Below are 14,562 nucleotides of genomic sequence, written 5' to 3' on the forward strand. Positions count from 1 at the left end.
TATGGAATGCTTCATGATTCAGATATCATTTTCATAGAAGGCTATGGTAATCTTTTCTATGTTGTATCAATTTTAGGGGATATATACCATTTAAGAAAGGGGAGACATTGCTACATCCCTAGTATTAGAGACACTGAGCAGAAAAAAGGAAAGGGCCAAGTCTTTGATGACATCATTGAACTGCTGCATTAAGCCACCCTGGAATTGAATTGCTGTGAGCAGGCTGACTGACATCTAGGAAGGCCACACCCACCTCATGTGTTGTGTGGGGATTATAGGCAGAGCAAGCAAAAAGATGCTTATGTCACCCGCACAAACAGAGGGGCAACGTCAGTTCAGTCAACCCTGTATGCTCAATGCTCATAGTACATACACACACAAAACCCTTGGCTTACCACATCTCCACACTCTCATTGCTCAAAGCTAAGGGGCACTCACTTCCCATGTGGCAGCTCCCTACAATACATTGCTTTACTTTCTGATAATCGAAAGTATTTACATTCTGTGGCAAAATTTGGGGACTGAGTTAAATCTGAATAATTACGATTTTTTCTAGAAATATGAAAGTGGCAATAATAGATGTGGTTATGCAAACACTACAAAAATATGTTGGATATATATCCAAAGGAATTGAAGTAAATATGTTGAAGAGGTATCTGACCTCCCATGTTCAAGCAGCACTGTTCACAATAGCTAAAATATGGAAACAACCTAAGTGTCCATCAAGAGATGACTTGATATAGAAACTATGGCATGTATACATAATGGAATAATATTTATTTAAAAAGAAGGAAATCCTGTGATTTGCAACAACATGAATGCATCTAAAGGACATTATGATAAGTGAAATAAATAAGCCAGCCACAGAAAGACAAATACTGTATGGCCTTGATTTTATTATCATTATTATTATTATTATTACTATTATTTACTATAGTATTGGGGATTGACCCAGGGACACTCTACCACTGAACTACATCCCCAACCCTTTCAACTTTTTAATCTCTCACTAAATTGCCCAGGTTTGCCCCTCAAAGTTGTGATCCTCTAGCCTCAGCCTCCCAAGTTGCTGGAATTACAGGCATGTGGCACAACACCCAGCATGACCTCACTTTTATGTGGAATCTTGAAGAGGCAAACTCATAGATGAAGCAAATAGAGTGGGGGTTACCAGGGGCTAGGGAGTGTGAATGGAGAAAGGGGAGGTGTTGGTAAGGGGGTAAAAAGTTTCAATTAGGAGGAAAAACTTCTGGTCATCTCTTGTATAGCATGGTAACTTTAGTCAATAATAGCATGTTGTATATTTCAAAATTGCTAAAAGAAAATATTTTAAGTGTTCTCACCACAATGTCATAAGTACGTGAGAATGGATATGACTGGTTCATCTTAGCTAACATTTAGCTAACAAGATGTTTATATCATGTCATTTTTCTTGTCATTGGTTATATTCTTAATTTTGCATATTTCATGGTTACCATTTTATCCTTAATTCACAAAATGCATCAATGGCTCAAATGTGGTTCATTGAAGTATAAATATAGTGATAAAAATTAATAGCAACTGAAAGTGACATTTAAGACATAGCGACCCGCACGTCTAGGTGGTGGTCAGCTTTACCTGGAGCTGGGTGCTTCTGAGAGGGCTAAATTCAAAGAGGAGCAAAGACCTCTAAAATGTCTTTGGAAATGTCTTTGTAATGGTGTATAAGCAGCTAAAGAGGAATTGACCCCAACAGAACTAACTGAATAATTGAGGCAGGTTTCTGTGTGTCATCAAATTCTGTCCAGAAGTCGAAGAATCTTCCTTTGAACTCAAGACTGGTGTGCATTTAATAAGAGGATGACCTTTCAATTTAATTTCACTATAGAAGACCATCTGGAAAGTGAATTAGCACCCGCTGGGGATGGAGATTTGACTCTGGATTCCTCGAAAGCATCATCAGCTTCAGAAAGTCAAAAGGGAGAACACTCAAACAGAAAACATTCTGCAGAGCAGCTGCGGAGCCCCAGGAGTACCTGGGGAAGCACAAGTCAGTGGGGAATGCAGCCCTCACCCTTCAGATGCGGACCCACCCAGTGCAGCTGAGAGCTCAGGGGGCTCTGGGCCACATGACGAACTGAACAGCTTTGCTTGAGACTTGCCAAAGAGCATGCTGTGCCTAGAGATTTGAACAAAGTGCTGGAAAATAAAGTCATAGAAATGTTGCCAGGTTTCCAGCCTGTGAACATAGTGAAACCACCTTGTTGAAAGAGAACTTCCCTGGAGAAAACATAATTTCAGAAAGCTTTTCTTCACATTCTGATCTGACTACAGGTATTTATGAAGGAGGCTTAAAAATCTGGGTATGTACCTTTGACCTCCTGGCTTATTTCACAAAGGCCAATGTGAAATTCGCTGCGAAAAAAAGTGTTGGATCTTGGCTGTGGATCAGGATTACTGGGTATAACTGCACTCAAGGGAGGGGCCAGAGAAATTAATTTTCAAGATTATAACAATTTGGTGATTGATGAAGTGACCCTACTTAATGTAGTGGCTAACTCCACTTTGGAAGAGGAAGAAAATGATGTAAATGAACCAGATACAAAAAGATGCAGGAAATAAAAAGTAGCCCAGGAATTGTGCAAGTGCTATTTCATTTCTGGGGAGTGGTCTGAGTTTTGTAAGCTTGTACTAAGCAGTGAAAAACTCTTTGTAAAATATGACTTCATTCTCACCTCAGAAACCATTTATAACTTGGATTATTATAGTGCTTTGCACCAGGTGGTCCACAGACTGCTGGGTGAAAATTGGCGGGTGCTTCTGGCCAGCAAGGCACATTATTTTGGTGTTGGTGGAGGTGTTCATCTCTTCCAGAAGTTTATAGAAGAAAGGGATGTATTTGAGACTAGAATACTCAAAATAATGGAGGAAGAGCTAAAGAGATTCCTAATTGAAATGACTTTTAAGCAGCCTGGTTAATATTCATGGAATCTCCTAAGTGAAATAAACAGAATGACCCCTCCCCCCTCAAAAATAGTGAACTTGCCTTTGAGGTAAATATGGAATGCAAAGATACATGCATTTGGACAAGTAAATGTGCATGTATGATGACTGAAAACAGGAACAGGAAATCCTCCAGAAATTAGTGAAGAGGAATTAAAACAATGAATATTGGAATACTGATTTATTTGGTGATCATAGTGTGTTATGAAACTTCATTCAACAATGCCACTGTAGGTTTTATAACCTTTTCATACAAAGCACAAAGATATCTCTGTCATTTAGCCCAATGTCTATAGAAAAAAGAACATATACTTTCCCATACTAAATTGATGAATATTATTATTACAGGGAGATAACAGGCTTAAACTATAATGACTTCCAAAAAAATCTACTTTTTCTTTTTTGTAGTACTGGAGATGGAACCCAGGGGTGCATTGCCACTGAGCTATATACATAGATCATTTTCAATTTGCTATTATTTTTTTAAATTTTGAGACAAGATCTCCCTAAGGTGCTTAGGGCCTCACTAAACTTCTGAGTCTGGCCTTGAACTTGTGATCATCCTGCTTCAGCCACTGTAGCCCCTGGAATTACAGGTGTGCACCACCACAATCAGCTTCTAACACTATTTCTACGAATCTATAACTATGGAGTTGTGGTAACTATTACATTAAGAAAAACTTCAGCATGCATTTTTGACACAATTTCTTTATTACTGTCATATTGTATAATACCATTGGATGACACAGTGCAAGAATAATTTATAAAACTTGAGCATGCTTTGGCATATTTTCAGTTGAAATATCTGATACACATATGCAAGAGAATCACTACTGAACTTTTATTCCATTGTTATGGAAAAACCAGCCTACAAAAGAATATAACATCCACCTATTTAAAGATCATTTTGTGATGTTTGATAAAGATCAGAAAAAAAAAACATCAAGGTGAAATCAGCGTGACAAAGCAACAGCTATGCATGTAACAAGGAAGGATGCTAAAGCCCCATGAGTAAAAGATGTTGTGCTGAATGTCAGTTTATACTTAGTTACCTTCAAAGAAACATGGGTGGTCCATAAGAGCCCTTGTGACTTTGATTCAGTGTTGAAAAAGAGGCAAGATTGGGAGTATGATAATACAACCTCTTTTTGAGTGTTCATCTTTTCATGATGTCAAATGAAGAAATGGGCAGTGAAGAACAAGTCTATCTTTCAACACTGATTTATGAGGACTAGCAAGGGAAAGATATTCCCCCAAGATTTTTAACAGTGAAACATAAAGGATTTCTTTATAACAGTGATAACACCAGAAAAAAAATATCTATATGAATTCAATTGAATTTCTCAAGAGATATATTGGCAATATATTCTACATTTTAAACAGCCTGAGCTTATCACTTCAGGACGTAAATATTAAATGATATAAGAATTTATTTGGGTGACTTAAATATGGTTCAAATGGTTTAATCACCAAAAGTTTGATGTGGTAATTTTTTCCCTTATCAGAGAAAAAAATGTCATATTTTAAAACCGCATCCACGTGCTGAAATGAAATGGGAAAAAAAAAAACACCTTTCAGAGCTGAATACAACAAAAGAAAAGATTAGATCCATTTGCTAGTATCTTCCAAATTGAAACATTTCAAACTTTCAGCTTGTAATTGTGAAATGTTTATCATCTTCATATCTGACAAAGTGTCGAAGTAGTCTTTAGTGAAATTGTTCCACAATTTCTAGTTAATGTTCTATTTGAATATAAATATCCAAGACTATCTGCCAAAGCCACCAAATCCTTTCTGCCATTCCCAACAACTTAAATTTGTGAATTGGGACTTTCTCTTTTGGTGAAAGTAGCAGGGAATCTACAGAATCATGGCTGGAATTATAGGTATGTGCACACACACATCCATTAAAAGCTATAACAACAAGGAGGCTGACGTTTTACAAATGTGGTGATATATTACAAATAAATTATTGTTATTAGCACTACAAAATGGTGATTAACATTGATTGAATTTGGGTCTGGAAAACTTTCAATCCAGCTGAATCCTCCCAAGCCTGAATTTCAGCTTTAAAAATTTCCTTTAATTTTTTCAAATCATAATAAATCAGTCCCCTGTACTTCCCCTCTCCTTCCCCGATCCCTCTCCCCATACTCTTCATCTACTCTATTGGCCTTCCTTCTATTTATTATTGTTGTTGAAATTGGTGCATTAGAGTTATACATAAAAATAGAATTCATTGTGATATACTCATACAAGCACATACCAAATTATGTTAAATGCATTTATGAATATATAAAAATGAACTCTACCATTATGTAGGACTATAATGCACTAATAAAAAACTTGCAATCAAAATGAAAATCCCATCCACAGTTAACATGTTCAACTTCTATCAGTTATCAATGCCTTACTTCAGGTGAATTTATTATATCTTTTCCCAAGTAACTGATAGATAAGTATACATTTTGATAGGAGAATGGGTGCAGTTGGGAAAGATAGACCCAGAGAATAGGACCGAAGTCACCATCTAGGAAGCTATGAAACAACATTGATGCCCAAGCCCCTTCCTAGACAATTGATTTTTAAAAGTCCCTAGAGGATTCCATCATAGAGCCAGGATTTAGACCAAACAATAACCCTTAATATTATATATAATACCTGCTTCTTAAAAACCTAACAAAATATATGCAGTTCACATGCTGAAGATTACCAGCAGCTAATGAAAGAAATTAAAGATTTCCATAAAGAGAGGGACAACCGTGTTAATGGCTTTCTAGATTCATAAAGGTATGATGCCAATCATTCCCAAATTGATGATAGATTTAATGCAATTTTAATTAAGATTGAAGCAGATTTTTTTTTTTGTAGATACAAACTAAGTGGTTCTAAAATGAAAGGGAAAAGGATAAGAATAACCAATTTTTTTTTTTGCAAACAGACACAATTCAAGATTAATACTAGAATAATTGTGACAGTGTTACATATAGCTGTAAGATACATATATCTGTAAAAAAAACTGGCCATAGTTTTGTGGAGAGCCAAAAAATGGGATAGTCTTTTCTGTAAATGGTTCTGGAAAAATTAGATATTTAGGATATGTACCCTAGAAGAAAGGAAATTTATGTTCACACAAAATCCATGTACACATGTTTATGGCAGCTCTATTCATCATCATCCAAACCAGAAATAACCCAAATGTTCTTCAATGGGACAATGAATAAAATACGATTTGGTGTATCCATATAGTGGAACATCACTCAGAACAATAAGAATGACAACTTGAACAAAACTCCAAGACACTATGCCAAATAAGGAAAGCAATCTTAAAATATTTCAGGCTGAATTATTCCATTTGTAGGATGTTCTTAGAAAAGAGTATAGTATAGTCAGTGGTTGCCAGGGCTTACAGGTGGAGGAAGGGAATGACTACATAGGGATCATAAAAATATACAGAACTTTTGCATAACTTTTTGGAGTGATGCAAAAGTTCTGTATATTGATCGTGGTGGTATTTATATGAATCTATACATTTGCTACTATACATAGAACTATGCCAACACTAATGTATAATTTTTGTTAAAAATTGCCTATCAGGGCTGGGTTATGGCTCAGTGGTGGAGTACTCGTCTTGCATATGAGAGGCACTAAGTTTGATCCTCAGCACCACATAAAAATAAATAAATAAAACAAAGGTATTGTGTCCAACAAATTGTGGTATAAAGGTATATTAAGAATTGACTAATGTGGTTCTGCAACCTGTACAATCAGAAAAATAAGAAATTATACCCCATTTGATTCAAATGTATGAATTGTCAAGATCATTGTACTGTCTTGTGTAACTAATAAAAAAGAATTGTAATGCAAAAAATAATAATAAGAGAGCTCATATATAATGGCATAATTTGGCGTGAACATACTTTATATACAGAGTTACAAAAAAATGTGCTGTGAATGGATAATTATGATTATAATGCACTCCTATAGTCATGTATGTAAGAAATAAAAAAATAAAAAAAAGAAGAAAAAAGAAAGAAAAAAATTGCCTATCAGGCAGGTAAGAATCCTTGCTTTCTATAAAATTGACACAAGTGTTTGTATGCCTAAACATGACTATTATTTTCTTTTGAGTCATATATATAGGGAATCATATAGCATATTTTCATTTGTATCTGGCTTCTTTCACTTAGCATTATTATTCTCTATATGGCTTGTTTCATTCCTTTTAATAGCTGTTTAGTATTTCATGGTGTGAATCTGACACATTCATTTATGCATTTTCTTTTTTTAAAAAAATTTTTAGTTGTAGTTGGACAGAATACCTTTATTTTATTTATTTTTATGTGGTGCTGAGGATCGTACCCAGGGCCTCACAAGTGTCAGGCGAGTGCTCTACCGCTGAGCCACATCCCCAGCCCTATGCATTTTCTTATAGGTGTATGATTGGGTTGTTTCCAGTTTTTAGCTTTAAAATATAGGACTACTGTTTGAATATTATTGTATAGGAAAGCTCATCATAGTTGGTTTACCATGGTAAGAAAATAAATACTTATCATCCAGTAGAAGAATTACTGAATAAACTGTGGTGATGAGAAACAATCACATGTCATCAGAATCATCTCAGATTGTGTGAGCCACTGCTGGATAAATTACACAAGTGTTCCCCTGGTTGCTGTTGTGATGATGACTCACAACTCTAATGGCATGTGGGCCTCAGTAACCACTGCATCAGTAAGCTTGCTGAGCTCATCTAGGGTTCCTTGTGGGGAGAGACAAGAACAAAAAGAAAGGAGCCCACAACCATGAAGGTGCTTGCTCCAGGGCACTACAGAGATGACCTCATCTGGTCCTGGGCCTATGGTTCTCATCATAGCCTCAGAATTCCCCTCTACCTGGTTGCCCTGAGTACATCCCAGAAGCCAGCCCCTGGAGATGCCTGAATTGGCCCAAGTCAGTTCTTCCCACTGATTCTGACCATCTCCTCCTTCTCCTGGGCTAGGACTGCTTTCTCATTACTTCAGCTCCCCTCCACTCATGAGTATCCTCTGCATGCTGGGAATGCCATTATGCCTATTAAGCAACTGAGGAAATTATTAAGCCAATAGAAGTCAGGGGCTGGGTCTGCAGAAGCACAGCAGTTCAGCTGTCATGTGGTGAGTAGGGTGCCTTTCAACTGCTTGAGTGGATGCTCAAGGCTCATGGAGATTTTCTGCTTCTTCCTCATCTGAGGGATTCTTCTGTCCAGGTTCTCAGCCTAGGATGATTGGGTCATCTATTCACTCCAATTAGGGGCTGTCCAACCAGCATTCAGACCCTAAGAAGGGATGCCCACAGGAAGAACTGGATGCTGGCTAGGGTGTGGCTGGGAGGAGTTGGTGGTCTTCTGTTGAGATTGATCCCAGTGCCTTCAGGATATATGCCTATGTCCTTACAACTGGCCAAGTTATAGTCTGACTGTCCATGGTACAGGCTGCATAGGCAGTGCATTTTTTTGCAGGGGGAGGTGTACCAGGGATTGAACTCAGGGGCACTCAATCACTGAGCAACATCTGCAGCTCTATTTTGTATTTTATTTAGAGACAGGGTCTCATGAATTGCTTAGTACCTCACCGTTGCTGAGGCTCAGCAATTTGAACTCACAATTCTCCTATCTCAGCCTCCTGAGCTGCTGGTATTATAGGCATGCAACCACCATGCCCAAGCAGCCAGTACATCTTGAGAAAACTAAAAACCAATAATGCTAACTTTAGAAGAGGAAGATTAAAAATATAAGAATCTCTATTTAACCAAAGAAATGAGCTCATGGTGAAAGGAAAAGTGGAGGAAGAGAAGAGGAAGATGGAGGTCATCTACAGAAAACTCCAAATATCACTAACCAAAATCAGGGCCCTTCTGGAGGAAGGGGTAGAGCTGGCCCAAGTCTCCTTCCAGCTGTCCACAATACACACAGAAGGAGGCGGTGATGTACATCTTGCCCTGGGGCTTGTGTAGGAGTAAATGTTTAAGACTTCTCCATTTTCTCTGTGGTTTTCCCTGTCTTAGAGATGAGAAGTCCCCTGTTGTGGTAGGCATGGTGGTACACACCTGTAATCTCAGTGATTTAGGAGACTGTGGCAGTGGGATTGCAAGTTTGAGGCCAGCTTGGGCAAATTAGTTAAGACCCTGTCTCAATAAAATGGAGATGGTTGGATATTATAGGCAGCCAGCACCCTGCTAGGGTAATTTTTTCCTAATCAGAAAGAAATAAGCCACCTGAGAAAAATAAGTCTGAAATAGTGAAGAAATAATAGGCAGAGTCAAAAATAGGTTTTAAAAGCAGGTTGCCTGTTAGGTTCTCCAGCTCTGATAGGAGCTGGAACTAAACACCTAGAAAATGCCTCCAGTTGTTTATTTAAGGGAGTATATTAAAGGCAGGTTTCAGAGGGAGGAGTCTTGCTTCTGGGTGTGGCATGGCCAGAGACTTGCAGCAAACAGGTTGACTGGCATTTTGGCAAGCCACACCCATCTCTGAGAAGCTGTGTGTCTATCTGGCTTCAGCGGGTCACCCTATCTTGGTGCTGTGTGGAACCTGGCAGAGCTAGGTAGGAATTTCACATGTACTGGGTGATCTCATCAGTAAGAGTGTAACTGTGAGTTCCCAGATACTAGACTTTGTCACCTAATGGCTTTGACGCTGGTTTGGTTCATGCACAGTTTACAGAGGGCTCTTGACAGCTGGGGGTATAGCTTGGTGATGGAGTGCCCCCAGATTCAATCCCCAATACTACAAAATGGTCTCCTTCTGGCCTAAGTGGATATCATTGTAATGTGGACAGTCCATGACTGAGCTGTGACTGGTGACATTAAGATCTCACCATGGTACCAGAGCCACTATGGGGCTACGAATTTCAGTTCTAGATTTAGTGTGAGGAAAGCATGATAAATGTAAAGTGGTTAGTTAGTGTCTGGTACAAAATCATGGTGAAGTAAATGCTGGTATTAATGTCATGAATCATTGTATTAGTTAGGGTTCTCCAGCCAAAGGTTATAGTCAGATTTCTCTCAGTGAAAGGAAAAGTCACTTTCACTTATCAAGAAGCTCAGGTGTGGACCTGGCTTCCACTGCACCAGACACACCCAAAATAGGAAATGGAGGAGTTATAGAATGTGAGCAGGTGACTGTAGGCTGAGGGCTGAGGACAGAGAGAGCAGGGGCCATTGTAAGATTCAGATGCTGGACCTAGATATAAGGAGGAATAAAGAGATGATGATTAGGAAGGCTCTTGAAAAGGACTATATTCAGGGTTGATGAGAACACAGAAGGCCTGCCCACCTGTAAAGGAGAGATAACAGTAGAATTTATACTTCTGGGTTTTGTGAGTCATGTAAAGTGGCCAGCCAAGATCTGGTACAAAATCACAGTGAAGAATTGGATTTTTGTATCAGGGTTCTTCAGAGAAGCAGAACCAATAGGATACACCTATAGATACAGATACGGATATCTGTAGAGGGGATTCATTATGGAAATTGGCTCATGTGATTTTGGAGACTGAGAAGTACCAAGAACTAACTATCTTCTGCAAGCTAGAGAACCAGGAAGCAAGTGATGTAATTTAGTTTGACTCTAAAGGACTGACAAACAGGGGAGTCAATGGTGTAACTTCTAGAGTTTGAAGCCCTGAGAATCTGGAGATTTGATGTCCAGGGCAAGAGAAAAATGAGTGTCACAGCTCTAGAAGGGACAGAAAATTTGCCTTTTAAGTTCTTGAATTTGTCTTTTCAGTTTATCTTGGCCCTCAGGGGAATGGATGGTGCCTACCCACATTAGGTGAGAGTAGACTTTCTTTATTGAGTCTACTGGTTCCAATGCAAATCTCTTCATAAACATCCTCAAAGACATATTGAGAAATAATGATTTACCAGCTATCTGGATATCCTTTAGCCCAATCAGGTTTACACCTAGAATGGCCCATCACAATAGTATATCAGGAATCACTTTGTTAACTGATTGTTCAGATTCTGTTTTCCTCTATAGGATGGACATGTTGTGAGAAAAAAAAATTCTTCTGTGTTTATCTCTGTGGCCCTGGTGTAAGAAGAGTGACATTTACCATAAAGGCTGGCCAAGGGATGGTATATATGTTAGGCAGAATGACAGCCCCCAAACGTGTCCATGTCCTAATCTCTAGAAACTGTTCTAGCAAAGGATGGCAACAGTGTGCAGGTTCTGCCTTTGGTGACTGCATGTCATCTTATTTTTCCCTCAAAAAGCCTGTGAGGAGGAAACATTATCATCATGATGACAGAAGAGCAAATGGAGGTACAGACAGCCTAAGTAAATTACCAGTCACTCAACATGTAATTCAGTCTGGACTGCATAGCTCCAGCCCCTGCTCTTGCCTACCCTGGTGTGTTACATTGTCCACTAGATGGATAGAATGTGGGCCAGGTTGAGATTACATTACATGTTTTTCCCAAATCCTGCAAATATTCTGCCTGTTGGGCATTGGTTCCATCTTATGAATGAGAATTAGAGACTCAGAGAAGACAGGTCACTTGCTCCAGGTCACACTACCAGGACATGGGGTCAAAGACTTTTAAATGAAGCTCTCAAATCCACATGTTCTGATTTATGATGGGTGTGATGAAGCCCATGGGTAAACAAACTTCAATATCTGAGGTCAAGAATGGCCAGACCTGCCCATGACCCAAGAGATGGGTGTCCCCTTCCCATGGCTGCTGTCAGGAGACACAGGATAAACAATTCCTCACATCGTCTTCACCAATAGGGCTGAGGGAGACTCTAGCTTACTGGATAAAAAGCAGGATCTGAGCCCAGGGGAATGTTGGGAAGGAAGCAAGCCACCTATAGTTTATGCTCTAGACCCAGAAGCTGGGGTCACTGGGATCCTTTGTGTAGGAGTCCCAGAAAGTCACCTTACTCCCATGTATCATTGCACTTTGTTTGACTTGTTACTTCTTTTGTTTCCTGAGACTGTATGAAATATAATGGTGCATTTTAATGATGATGAATAAGTTGCACATTCATGTAACAACCAGCAAGTTCGAGGCCATTGTCACCATCACAGATAACCCTGAGTTTCTTTCCAATCAGGGTCTATTTTCTTCACTGTTTCCCATCTTCTCATTTCTGCCTTTCTTCCATCCTAGATCCTTCCTCATTCCTGTAGTCCTCCATAAAATGTAGAAATGTTAAGATAGCCATGGTCACCATGTTACAACTTATCATTGATACTGTCAGGTTGACAGACGTTCAGTGTAGATGGCATCCTCCATATAGATCTGAGGCTAAATGCTGTTTTCTGATGAAATAGGAAGTCATCCCCCTTTTAGGAGTTTCAGATATGAACAGAAGAGCAGGCTCAGGCATGTCTGTGATTCCTGAGCTTGCTTACATCTATAATATGGTACTACTTCATATTCCTTCCAGGTTGTGGGAGAAATAGAGATGGGAATACCCCATTCCTTTCAGTGAGTGCTGTGTGACAAAACTTGGCATGAAGCTTTACCAGTATCCCAGGACTAGTTGGTATCCAGTATCCCACCAAGTACTTCCCTTCTCAGAGCTGCTACATGTGCTGCTCCTTCTGCCTAGAATTCTGCTTCCCCAGATAATTGCATGACCTCTTTTCTCAGTTCCTCCAGGTCTCTACTCAGTCAACACCATTTCTGGGAGGCCTTCCCTACACACCTTCAATAAAATAACAATATCCTGCCTACTTATCCTTTTCCCTAATCCTGTCTCAACTCTCTATGTGGTGCTCGCTACTCTGTGATGTGCTATATATTTACTGATAAATTCTTCGGGATCAATTTTTTTGGTTGTCTCATCTATGCATAGATAATAGCTCAGAAAATACCTGTAGAAAGGTGACCAGGAGCCAGATACTTTAAAAACATTATGAAGACACAGTTTCCCTCCAAAGAACAATTTGATTTATTTCAAAGGAAACCATGAGTTGACCCCAACTGCAGGGAGGACTTGAAGGTCAAGTAAACACTATGTTTACAGACAAGGCAACCAAGTCAAAGGAAAAATTCATGGATAATTGGGTCAGACCAATTTCTCAGTGTCTTTGGACACTGTTCAGATTGGCAGTTAGAATGAGGCCACAATCATTATCTTGTCTTGAAACTGATAACGTTTCTTATTTCTGGATCTTGGTGTCCAGAAAACCTAGAAAGCTTACAACTAAAGAGGTTATTCACGTGTGGAAATGATTTTGATAGTTTATGAGATATTTTCTAAGAGCCTAGCTTTGTGATATCAATTTTTCCAGTGAGAATAGTCATCATCCCTACTGTCTACATCACTACCATCTATCAATTTATTCACTCTTGTCCCACTAACACATATTTAGAACATGCTTCTTAAGTGACATGTTCATAGTCTTTCTCTCCAGCCTCATTCCTCTGATCCTACCTGGCAACCTCAGTGTCTGTGAAGCTGAGCAGGCCACCACTGGAGCCTCTCCATCCTTAGAAATATTCTCCTCCTCTCCGAAGTCTCCTTGCCTGTGGTCATGCCTTGGGCATAAGGGAATACCCTGCCCCTTCCATGATGTTCATTTTTTTCATGCACCTCTCATCACCAGCAGCACCACCTCCTGTTCTTCCAGCTCCCCCCTGATGCTTCTGTATTGACAGCCTTCAGTCTCAGGGAGGCTTCCAGTCCACTCACTATACAGCATTCCTTATCCATTTTTCAAGGCCCTTCTTTAGCCAGTTTATCCAGAGCTATCCAGAACTCTCCCCCCTCAAACACACCTCTTCTGCTCCTTCTCCCTCTTCCCCAATCTCCCCTAACACCCCTAAATAAACTCTGCTCTTGCCACACCTGTATCTTCTCTATTCTCTACCTAAGTAGTCCTCGCAAGTACCAGCACCAAATATTTTCATGATGTTCACTGGTATTTCCTTGAGAAAACAGAAGTAATCAGAGGGGCACTCTAATTCCTTCCCAACACTGAGTCTGCACTAGTAAGCTCTGCTGTCCATCATGGAGGTAGTGACAGAATCCTGTTGAGGACAAGCCCTTCACCTGGATCCTATGCCCATCTGTCTTCTCAGTTCTAGATTTTCCAGAATTGTCACACTCCCCATTTCTTTTTAACTCTTCTCTTACTACAAACATACTCTTTTTTCTTACTTACTATACCACATGAAGTCAAAGCTAAGGCCATCCCTTAACCATATGCTTTTATCATATGACTACATTTCTCTGATGCTCCAAGCAGCAAACATCTCTACTCTTGTTCTATAAACATGATACAAACATTGAAACCACTTCAACTGAGCTTCTACATGAATGCCTCCAACAGAAAAATGCATTTTTAAGGGCATCCATGGCCTTCATATTGCCTAATCCCATGATGGCATATTCATCCTTTCCAAACTACATCTCCAGATGCCATTAGCACATTTGACAATTGTCTCTTTTTCAAAGCTACTTCTATTCATCTATCCACACACCTGTGTATCCATCCACAAATCCACATGTCCATGCATGCATCCATCCATCAACTCACCTACCTGTCTATGCTTCTGTCATCCTTGCCTCCATGCCCTCTCCCCTCTATT

The 14,562-nt window shown here is 39.4% G+C and overlaps 1 pseudogene; it reads left to right on the forward strand.

Moving 5' to 3' along the window:
- The first annotated feature begins 1,839 nt into the window (after positions 1–1,839).
- Positions 1,840–2,958, forward strand: LOC124078510 (histidine protein methyltransferase 1 homolog; annotated as a pseudogene).
- The last annotated feature ends 11,604 nt before the right edge of the window (positions 2,959–14,562 follow it).

This window comes from Marmota monax, unplaced genomic scaffold (assembly GCF_021218885.2).
Source record: "Marmota monax isolate L192 unplaced genomic scaffold, Marmota_monax_Labrador192_F-V1.1 WCK01_AAM20220418_F8-fsc00494, whole genome shotgun sequence".
Classification (NCBI taxonomy): Eukaryota; Metazoa; Chordata; class Mammalia; order Rodentia; family Sciuridae; genus Marmota; species Marmota monax.